Source organism: Perognathus longimembris, chromosome 4 (assembly GCF_023159225.1).
Source record: "Perognathus longimembris pacificus isolate PPM17 chromosome 4, ASM2315922v1, whole genome shotgun sequence".
Lineage (NCBI taxonomy): Eukaryota > Metazoa > Chordata > Mammalia > Rodentia > Heteromyidae > Perognathus > Perognathus longimembris.
In genome coordinates, this window is record NC_063164.1 from 5,949,540 (window position 1) to 5,961,073 (window position 11,534).

General features: G+C 43.7%; 1 protein-coding gene across 2 annotated transcripts in view; it reads right to left on the reverse strand.

Annotated features, from left to right (window-relative positions):
• The window catches only part of Dis3l2 (DIS3 like 3'-5' exoribonuclease 2), a 312,571-nt gene extending 301,424 nt beyond the window's left edge, over positions 1-11,147 (reverse strand). The window contains exon 1 of one of the 2 annotated variants that reach the window (XM_048344518.1): positions 11,006-11,147. The gene's annotated coding sequence lies outside the window, so the exon portion shown is untranslated. The remainder of the gene's footprint in view (positions 1-11,005) is intronic. The other variant, XM_048344519.1, reaches the window with a different exon arrangement.
• Between the last annotated feature and the right edge of the window lie 387 nt (positions 11,148-11,534).

The window sequence follows — 11,534 nt, forward strand, 5'->3', positions numbered from 1 at the left end:
TTGGAAGTAATGATGTGTGCAATTTATAAATCTGAAATGTTCAAGAAAATTCTTCACTTTGTATTTTCTTAAGATTTTTACTAGCATATTTTAGTTGTACAAGGGAAATTTCACTGTAACACTTACATGGCTATGTAGTTTAGGCTTGCCTCAAACTAGCAATCCTCATGCCTTCACTTTCCAAATGTTGGTATTACAGACATGAACCACCACACCAGGCTGCAAATATGTCATTTCATATAAGGAACTTGAACATCAGCAGATTTTGGAATCTAATAATCCATCCCACCCCCATAGGAACTGAAGGACAATTAAACTTTGTTACAACAAATTCAGGCTCATGAAATCAAAAAGCTCTTCTCTAAAAATTTTAAACAACTATTCTAAGAAAGGAAGGTAAGTCTAAAATGAAAAATCTACAGCAGGGCCTCACTACTAAAAATATTCAAGCCTAAAGGGTTAAAAAAAAAAAGTGGTTTCAATGTAGTTTTCAAACAAGTTTACCAATTGTGGTTTGAAGCCTAGGCAGAAAAGTGCCTGTGAGACTCTTACCTCCCATTAGCCACTCAAACGCCAGAAGCGCTGCTGTGGCTCAAATAGTTGAGTACTAGTCCTGAGCACAAAGAGGCTCAGAGACAGCATCCAGGTCCTGAGTTCAAGCACCACAACCAAAAAAAAAAAAAAAAAGAAGAAGAAGAAGAAATGAACATAGATGCAAAAATCCCAAGTAAAACAAGTTGAATAGCCACTTAAAGTATATTTCAATAAGTTCTATCTATTAATATAGGTCACTCCATAGTTAACTAATTGAAAAAGCATAAAATTTTCTTAATTCAAAATATTTACCAGAAGACAAAGGTTGCATGTTTTCTCTTATACATGGTAGCTAGAATTAACTTATGAATATATAAGTAAACACATTGGATGGTATGTAAGTGTACACAAATTTATTAACTGGAATATGGTAGATTCAGGGGAGAACTCAAATGGTGTCATTCCATAGAAAAGCTAAATCACAGTTCAACAAAATAAACACTAGGAAACAAGAACCTAAAAGGGTAGGAGTGGTATCAGAGAGAAAGGGATAGACATATGGAGAGAGGAAGGGGAACCAAATGTAGTCTCAGTATTCAATACATATCCTATAAAATTAAGAAAAAGAAAGGAAGGAGAGGAGAGGAGGGAGGGAAGGGGAGGGAAGAAGGGATTTAGATGATGGAACAAGTTGATTGGAAGGGATAAGTGAGCATGTTGAAAGAGAATACATTGATCAAGATGCATTATATTCATAAATCACCTTGATGAATGGCAACTCCTTTGTACAACTACTTAAATAAAAACGTATTTTTTAGCCAGGCACCAATGGCTCATACCTGTAATCCTAGCTACTCAGGAGGCTAAGATCTGAGGATCACGGTTCAAAGCCAGCTCGGGGAAGGAAAGTCCATGAAACTCTTTATCTCCAATTAACCACCAGAAAAAAAGAAATGGCACTATGGCTCAAAGTGGTAGGGTGCTAGCCTTAAGCAAAAAAGCTCAGGATCAACACCAAGCTCTGAGTTCAAGCCCCACGACAGACAGATATCATCCTGAATGCTATAATATTACTAGCATTCTCATTAAAGTTAGAATATAAGGTAATTTTAAATGCTTTTAAAAACACAAAGACAAATAACAAACCAACTCTTGACCATTAAGACTCAATATTATAGAACACTTTGTTACAAAAACTAAAGAAGTCAATGTGAACAGAAATTCAAACCTTAACTTCTTATGCATATTAATAATAGTTAAAAGACCAAATGCAGCAGGTGCACATGACCCATGGTTCTGATCCTAGCTACTTGAGAGACTAAGGATGGGAGGATTAAGGTTCTAGACCAGCCCAGGAAGAAAGTTCAAGAGATCCCCTCCCAAGCCATGATCACACACCGTGACACATATCAATCATCCCAACCTATATGCAAGGATGAGATTTGGGAGAATCACAGTTCCAGGCCAACCTGGGTAGAAAAGTCAACAAGACTCCATTTCCATGTAAGAAAAATGGATTCAGGGCACATGCCTGTGATCCAGGCAATGATGGGAAGCCTAAAAATTGTTGGATCAAGGATCATATAGGATCTCAAAAATAACCAGTGAACAAAACTTTCACCATGTACACTCCAAACTTTTGACAGCAGGAGACAAAGTACTTGCTGGTAGATGTGACCTGGACTACATTTGTGATGGCCTTCTTACCTTCAGTGACAATGGCACTGCACTTGATTTTGTGATTTACAAAATCAAATGTCTGTAGTGTCTGAAGATCCAACTGCATTCATAACAAAGCAAAGATGTCTGTTTGAAGCCACTACATAAGAGGTGTGTCAGCACTCTGATTAGAGCAGGAGCTGACACATAGCAAAGAACAAGACATCCTTTGACCCATCTCAGAACTTCCTCTTAAAGCTATATTGCAGGCTTCACAGGGGTCACAGAAAGCTCCTGTGCAGGTCCCCCACTGAGACATACACCAAAGACATTAATGATGGGGGATTTATCTCTCATGCCTTTTAACTAGAGGAGAAAGAGGTCACTTGCACCAACACCCATTGCCCATGGACCACAAAAAAAAACACAAATTTACTAAAGCCATAGGGTCTTCAGGACTGCATTATTTAAAAAATTTCTAAACCTGGGAGAAGAATGATGGAAAGGATGACACAAATCAAGATGCACTGTACTCAAGAATAAATTGACATCATGAATTGACTCTCTTTTGTGCAGCAATTTAAGGATAATAAAAAACATTTAATACCATAAATAATAATAACCAGTGAAAAACAAGGCTAGAAGCATGGTTTAGTGGTATTGTGCTAGCCTAGCAAATGTGAGGCCCTAAGTTTCCCTAGCACTACTAAAGAAAAAAAAAAAAGAGATTAATGGAAGAAAAAATGGGTTAATTGGAGAATAATGATCTGAACAGACATTTCTCTAAAGGGAAAAACCTATGCTGTGATGTTTTTACATTTTCCAAAAACATATAATCACTTAAGGATTCGAACTATAAAATCAGAGGGGTTTTTTTTTTGTTTTTTTTTTTGGCCAGTCCTGGGCCTTGGACTCAGGGCCTGAGCACTGTCCCTGGCTTCTTCCCGCTCGAGGCTAGCACTCTGCCACTTGAGCCACAGCGCCGCTTCTGGCCGTTTTTTTCTGTATATGTGGTGCTGGGGAATCGAACCTAGGGCCTCATGTATCCGAGGCAGGCACTCTTGCCACTAGGCCATATCCCCAGCCCCCAGAGGGTGTTTTTAACCTCAAAAATGTCAGCAGACCACAGGGGTTCAAGCCTTTCATACTAGTTACTTGGAAGGCAGAGACTGGCCAGCCCAGGGATACACACACACACACACACACACACACACACACGCACGCGCACACACACACACACAGTTCTAAGTCTCCATCATGACCAATGGCTAGACATAGTAGTACATGACTGTCATCCCTGTGTTGCAGGGAAGTATATACAGTATAGCTAGCTATCCAGGCCAGCCTAGACATAAAGTGAGACACTAGCTGAAAACTAAGCAAACACAAAAAGGGAGTTGCTCAAGTGGCAAAGCACCTGCCTAGCAAATGAAGGGTCCTGAGTTCAAATCTCAATATCATCTTTAAAAAAATAAAAGATTACCTAAGAGAAACAGTGGATTAAGTGACTGTAGGGATTAGGAACAGATGTGTAGAGATGTTTCACAGCAAAGACTTGTTTTCTAAAGTAATAATTACATATGTAGGAATTTTTTATCCTATTAGCTTGGACACCTTACACATGTTTTGCACACATTATTTTATAACTTCTCAGTACTAAAAAAAAATTTTTTAAACCATCAGGATCCGGGCACTAGTGGCTCACACCTGTAATCCTAGCTACTCAGGAGAATAAGATCAAAGCCAGCCCAGGGAAGAAAAGTCTCCATGAGATACTTATCTCCAATTAAACCCTCAAAAACCAGAAGTGGCTCAAGTGGTAGAGCACTAGCTCTGGACACAAAAAGGCTAAGGGACAATGCCCAGGCCCTGAGCTCAAGCCTTACAACTGACAAAAAAGAAGATCAAGATTACATTGAATGCATGTAAAGACACACATAGTCTCAATTTCAGACTCAATTTTTGACTAAAGATCTGCCAAGGTCTATCATATCCTTCTAAGGAGCCACCTATTGCAAGTTAGCAAAATCTCTTGATTGTTTTCTTCTTTATTCTGAAGTTGCATTAACAAGAAGACCCATAGGGGCAAGGAAAAAAGGGTCAATGTACTCTTTGACCAAACTAAAACTGCTGACAACTACTTCAAGGAGCTCTGGAAAAAATGCCTGCCAGAACACCATAGTAAAAAGATTTGTGTAAACTAATTAGAAGCATTGCATGAAGAATGGTGCAATTTTAACAGTAAGGTATTTTTCCACTAATTACTTTTAACTAATCAAAATTCACTGATGCCTTGTTGCAACCTCAGCTCTTAAATCCTTTGAGATAGAAATGAGTCCAATCAGCCCAGGCAGTGTCAGAGCTAATTCTGCATCTGGTGGGCAGTTGTGAGTTCAAGGTCAGTGCCCCACCAGCTAGAAACAGAAAAGCCCCAGAACTAGGCCTGAGCTCTGCCCACAAAACTACCCTCTGAGTATTCCTCTCAATGGAACAGCATAGGGCCACACAATGGCTCTAAATGGAGCTGAATTCTGGATGCCTGAGGAAATGGGATACTCTCTGGGGTTTGTAAGCTGACTGCTAAGATAATCAATAAATGAAGCAGCATAAAGTATGCTGACTTCTTTGGAAAGAATTTTATGAAAGAGGATTTCTCATACAATGAACAATGTAATCACAAGTACTAATAAATTAACTAAGGGTGCTACAGTAAGAAAATAAGTTATCAATCAATCAATAAAACGTATTATGTGCAAGATTGCTAATGAAGAAGGAATTTGAAAAGACACTTTCCCTGAATCATATGAATATAGCCAATGTAGAAAAATATATACAATGGGCTTATGTTGGCCAGGTACCAGTAACACACCTGTAACCCTAGCTATTCTGGGGGCTGATATCTGAGGATTGTGGTATGAATCCAGCCCAGACAAGAAAGTCCATGAGACCCTATCTCTAATTTTAAATACCAAAAAAGCAGGAAGTGGAGCTGTGGCTCAAGTGATAGAGTAAAAGGGTAAGGGAGAGTCCCTAGGCTCTGAGTTCAAACCCCAGGACCAATCCAAAACAAGAAAAAACAAAACTTATATGTTATCTCAGATACCAAATGTACTCTACTATTCAGTCCAATCTCCTGTGTCATCTGCCTCCCACAGCCACATCCAATTTAGCCAAAAACATGTTCCATTCTTCCATCCCCATACACTGAAATATACTCTTTTCTCTTGCTCAAATGTTTCACTGTCTTTATAGACACCTGCAAAACCTTACCTGTCTCTCAAAGTTCATCCTTGATATCTCTAATAACCTAAAAGGTCATATATGATATTTCACAATTCTTTTGATCTATTTTAGTTCTATACTAGGAGGGATAAGGAAAAGTTTCACAACTTCTGCTCTTTCCTACTATTCCTAGAAACTAAATAAACCTAAATTTGAATCTGAAAACGAAGCAACTTGACCAAAGCAAACCAACTTTCAATTTTTTCTGTACCAGTCACTGACCAGTGTCAAGTGCTGTATCAATTAAACTATGCCCCGCCCCCAGTCATTTCATTTTTATTTCAGAGATAGGATATTGTTAATTTTGCTTCTCCTCCCTTTCCTTTTTACCTCTTTCTGCCTTCTCTCACCACCCACCTTTTAATTTTTTGTCTGTACCTTAAATAACCTTCAAGCTCCTAATTTATTCTAGGAGAACTCTAGTTCTTTCCTTCTACATGTTATTTTTGGAATAGTTGATGCTTCTAAGTGATTCTTTTTTTGTTTGTTGTTTTTTGTTTTTGCCAGTCCTGGGCCTTGGGCTCAGGGCCTGAACACTGTCCCTGGCTTCTTTTTGCTCAAGGCTAGCACTCTGCCACTTGAGCCACAGCGCCACTTCTGGCCATTTTCTATATATGTGGTGCTGGGGAATCAAACCCAGGGCTTCATGTATACGAGATGAGCGCTCTACCACTAGGCCCTATTTCCAGACCCTCTAAGTGATTCTTAATACATTTGTTATCTACTTTGGCTTTGAATTTGATTTCAGTATAGCTGCATGTTTTCTCTCCTCTGAGCAGCAGTGAAAGAAATAGAAGTTCATGCAACATAAAACCACAATATGAAAAGGTAAGGCTCATGTTCATAACATCTGGACATCAGTGGCTAATGCCAATAATCCTAATAATTCAGGAGGCTGAGATCTTAGAACTGCAATTCAAAACTAGCCCAGGGGGGCTGGGGATATAGCCTAGTGGCAAGAGTGCCTGCCTCGGATACACGAGGCCCTAGGTTCGATTCCCCAGCACCACATATACAGAAAACGGCCAGAAGCGGCACTGTGGCTCAAGTGACAGAGTGCTAGCCTTGAGCGGGAAGAAGCCAGGGACAGTGCTCAGGCCCTGAGTCCAAGGCCCAGGACTGGCCAAAAAAAAAAAAAAAAAAAAACTAGCCCAGGCAAGAAAAGTCAATGAGACTCTTATCTACAACTAACCACCAAAAAGCCAGAAGTGGAAGTGTGGATGAAGTAATAGAACAACAATTCTAAGCAAAACAAGCTAAGGGACAGCACCGGAACCCTGAATTCAAGCCCCAGTACTGGCACGCATACACTCACACATACACACCCATGTGAGCACATACACAAAGTTCATAACAACTAAATAAGTGAGTATAAAAATACTGAAATTCCAAATAATTCAAAATGTCACTTTTAAAAAGGATCAATGGCTGCAAAGAGAATTCTAACAAACAGATAAATCAAGAAAGGAAATAAAGCCCAGCGCCTGTGGCTCACACCTGTAATCCTAGCTACTCAGAAAGCTGAGATCTGAGAATCTCAGTTCAAAGCCACCTTGGGCAGGAAAGTCTGTAAGACTCTTACAGAAAACTGGAAGTGGTTCTGTGGCTCAAAGTGGTAGAGCACTACTAGCCTTGGCAAAAGACCCCAAGGATAGCACCCAAGTCCTGGGTTCAAACCCCACAGCCAACAAAAGAGAAGGGGGGGGAGAAAGAATACTCCTATTTCATCAATGGATACATCATTCCGACAAAAATAAAACCAATTTTAAAAACCTCAGATTTAAATGATGCCATATAGCAAATGGGCTTAACAGACATCTATAGATTAGTTCATCCAATCCAGGCACCACTGACTCTCACCTGTAATCCTAGCTGATACTCAGGAGGCTGAGATCTGAGGATCATGATTCAAAGCCAGATCAGGCAGGAACATCTGTAAGACTCTCATCTCCAATTAACCACAAAAACGCTAGAAGTGGAGCTGTGGCTCAAGTGACAGTGCGCCAGCCTTGAGAAAAAAGCTAAGGGACAATGCCCAGACCTAACTTCAAGCCCCACTACCAACACCAAAAGAAAAGGGGCGGGGGGGGGATAAAGAGTATTATGACGTTGTAATATTAATTTTTTAAAAAGCATTTCAAATCAAGTAACTCCTATCTTAATTCCTAAACTTGTTTTCCCTCAATTATAAAAAATAAAAGTGAATGCATCTTGCTAATGGGACATGCAGGCTTCCAGTGTAACAAAGCTGAGAAATAGGACACGAAGACAATAGAAACACTAAACAGTGGTAGAAACACAAAGCAAGCCATTCAAACATTATTGTGTCATCCTCACCCCAAATCCAGCCTAAGCCTTTAAATTGAACCCTTATAGTGGCTTCTCATTATTCCAGGATACAGGAAAAAAACACACACACACACACACACACACACAAACAACTCAACTTGACTCTAAGGCCTGGCACCATTCGGGCTGCCATCCACCTCTCAGCAAAGCTCTCTCTCCCACCAGATTCTTCTATACTCCTCCAGCTCCATAGGCAAAGCTGTATCCCAAGTCCATATTCCTCTCTATGAAGTGGTCATCAAAGCGCCTCTGCCCTACTAACTGCTCTGACTGGAACATTCATTGCCTTTCCTGTGCATCCCGCAGATCCCAGAAGGTTTGTCACAGAGCAGGTGGACATTTGCATGATTCTTTGACTATCCTCTGCTGAGGACAGGGATCATGTCTCCATTCTTCCCAGCTCCAAGGCCAACCATAGAGCCTGGTACCAAAAAGGCCCTCAAATAATTACTATGTGAAGAAATGAACATAAAATCTGTAAGAAAGCAACAAAACATTTCAAGAAGTCTTAAGAATTTGTGCATCTTCATATTGTCCATGAAATCTACTGAAATTGTCTTAGGAAGAAGGAAGGGAGAATGATAGAGGGTGTGAGACTGACTGCAGCATATTATAAACATGTATGGAAATGTAAAAGTGAAATCCTCCTCTGTGTAACTGATGTTGTACATCATCACAAATGTATCTTTGGTGGATTCACACAGAAAATGAGCCTAAGGAAAAGTTAGTCTAGCTTTTCTGTGTCTCAAAACAAACACTGAACATCAAAGAAAGATTAAGCTAACTCCCCTCTCCCAGACACCCATACACACACACACACATACACACCTGCAATAGATAAAGCACAGCTGCTAGTTGCTGAGTAACTTGATTTTGATATCTCCTGACAGAGTATTTGCTACATAGACTGAACTCAGGAAATGTCCATCAAATAACATGCACAAGAGTTTTAAGCATATATATAATTAATTCTACTTAAACTGTTGTGTTTCAACTGTAGAAGCAAACCATCTCTAAGGGGCAAAGCACCTGCTAGTAGCTCCATTGTTTGATCACCAACGGTGATAAAATGCCACAGAGATTTGTACTAGAGTGTTTAAAATAAATCAGAAATCAAGTGACCTTAAAGATTTAAATATGAAAATGTCAACTATACAACTCATAGGTGGAGACAGGAGAGAGGACTGGGAAGAGAGTGAGGGTACAGAAGAAACTTTACAAAAGGAAATGTATCCATTACCTCACTCATGTAATTGTAATCTCTGTACATCACCTTTATCACATTTTTTTGTTTGTTTGTTTTTGCCAGTCCTGGGGCTTGAGACTCAGGCCCCGAACACTGTCCCTAGCTTCATTTTGCTCAAGGCTAGCACTCTACCTCTTGAACCACAGCGCCACTTCCAGCATTTTCTGTTTATGTGGTGCTGAGGAATCAAACCCAGGGCTCCGTGCATGCTAGGCACTAAGCCACTAAGCCACATTGCCAGCCCAACAGTAATTTTTTTATTTTATTTTTTTATTTTTTTGCCTGGGGCTTGGACTCAGGGCCTGAGCACTGTCCCTGGCTTCTTTTTGCTCAAGGCTAGCACTCTGCCACTTGAGCCACAGCACCACTTCTGGTCATTTTCTATATATGTGGTGCTGGGGAATCGAACCCAGGGCTTCATGTACATGAGGCAAGTGCTCTTACCACAAGGCCATATTCCTGGCCCCCAACAGTAATTTTTTTTAAGGAATTGTCACATGAAACTATTTCCAAACCCTAAAGAATATAAGGAAATCAGTGGAGCTAATTACAGGCTTACTCATATAATCCTAACAACTCAGGAGTGTGAGATATGATAATGACAGCTTAAAGCCAGCCCAGGCAGGAAAGTCTATGGGCCTTGAGCAAAAGCACTAAGGGACTGCACCCAGACACCCAGTTCAAGCCTCAGTACAAGTACATACCAAAAAAAAAAAAAAAACCCTAATTTAGCACTTCCAAACCCCTCCAGTATAAACACAGATTGTATCTATACTCTGAGAAAAAATTAAGTCTCATTTACTCTATGAAGATAGCACTGTAACCCCAGCCCATAATGACTTCTCCACCTTCTGACTACTACATAGTACTTAATATCTACCACACAAATTGCATTCTAACCAATGTCACCTTCTTGCTTTCCTGAGGTAAAGTGTGCAGTCATTCATTTTCTTCTATATCCTTTTGGGTGCACATAACAATACAGACACTCACTCAATACTTACTGAACTGAACTGGAAGTATACAATGTGTGACAGCACACACACACACACACACACACACACACACACCTTCCAAGTTAGGTTCAAACTTGCTCTGTACCCCACGCTGTCCTTAAGTAGGAGTTGTACCTTAGCTTTCCCTGGGATTACACGTGTACGTGTGTGTATACACAGTATATAATAATATCTTGAGTCTTTGAACAATGGGTCTTGGTATATAAATGCTTGCATTTTATTTCTAAATGTCATTTCCAGGATGCCGGTTCCCATTCTCGTCTTTGGGTTCGACTTGGCCATCATCTAGTTACCTAAAGGCTGAGGGGAGGTTTTCCTAGCACCATTGCCCCAAACTCGGGGTGGGTGTGTGGTGTAAACCTAACACCTGCCCCTCCGGCCACGTAACGAATTCTCTTCCACGCTTTCCCTGCACCCCGCGTTAAGTGACGGTATCGGGGCCACACCCCCCGCACCCCGTCCGGACAGCGCGGCCCCGGAAGCGGGGCGCTTCGAACGCGCGCGATTAAAGGGGTCCCGGCGGCGGCCAAGGCAGCGGAGGAGGAACGCGCCCGGCTCCGGGGACGCGCAGGGCCCCGAGCCAGGCGTCCAGCGCTGCGCTGAGGCGCCCGCCGCTCCCGGGGTCGGGAGCCCGGAGGGCGGCTGCCGAGGCCGCGGGGCTCGAACGCCGCTTCCATCCTCGCACACCACCGCCGAACTGAGCCACCAGGGCGGCCCCGCCGGGCCAGGCGCGCCAGGAGCGGCCCCGAGAGGCCGGGCCGCAGGGGGCGTGAGGTGGGCAGCGGCGACGCCGGGGCCCCGGGGACAAACGGCCCAGGGGCGCACGGGGCGCGCCGGGCCCGGGCCGCCGCCGCGGCGCCCCGGGAGGACGGGCCGCGGGTCGGGGCCGAGGGGGGTGGGGGGGGCGGGGAGGCCTCACCGTCGCTCTCGGAGGCCGGCGCCGGCGCCGCGGACCCTCAGTTGCTAAGGAGAATGCTCTTCCGGGTCACGGCGCGCGTCCCGGGCCGCGACGGTGGCCGGGTGGGGTCAAGGGCGCTGCGTGCGGGGCGTGTGCGCGGCTCCCAGGTGCGGCGGCGCGGCCCGGCCCCCTCCTCAGCGGCCGCGAAGGACTCTCGGGCTCCGTCAGCGGGGGTGGTGGTGTGGGGGGGGGGGGTCGACGGGGTGGTCGCCCGCGGCGCCAGACCGGAAGGACCCCCGAGACGGGCTGAGCCACGCCGGCCGCCTTCCGGTGGCGAGTTTTGCCCCGCCCACCTGTTGGTCCACCTGCTCGGAGCCGGGCGCCGGGATGGCCAGGTGACTGGAGGTGGGCCGGGCCGGGGCGAACGGAGCGGCGCAGCCACCCTGGCGCGAGGAAGAGCGAAGCAGGCCGCCGAGCTTGCCTTCCCGGCCCTGGGTGGGAACGGTGGTCAGAGTGTCGGTGCGGCTATGAAAACCCGCTGAGAAGAACC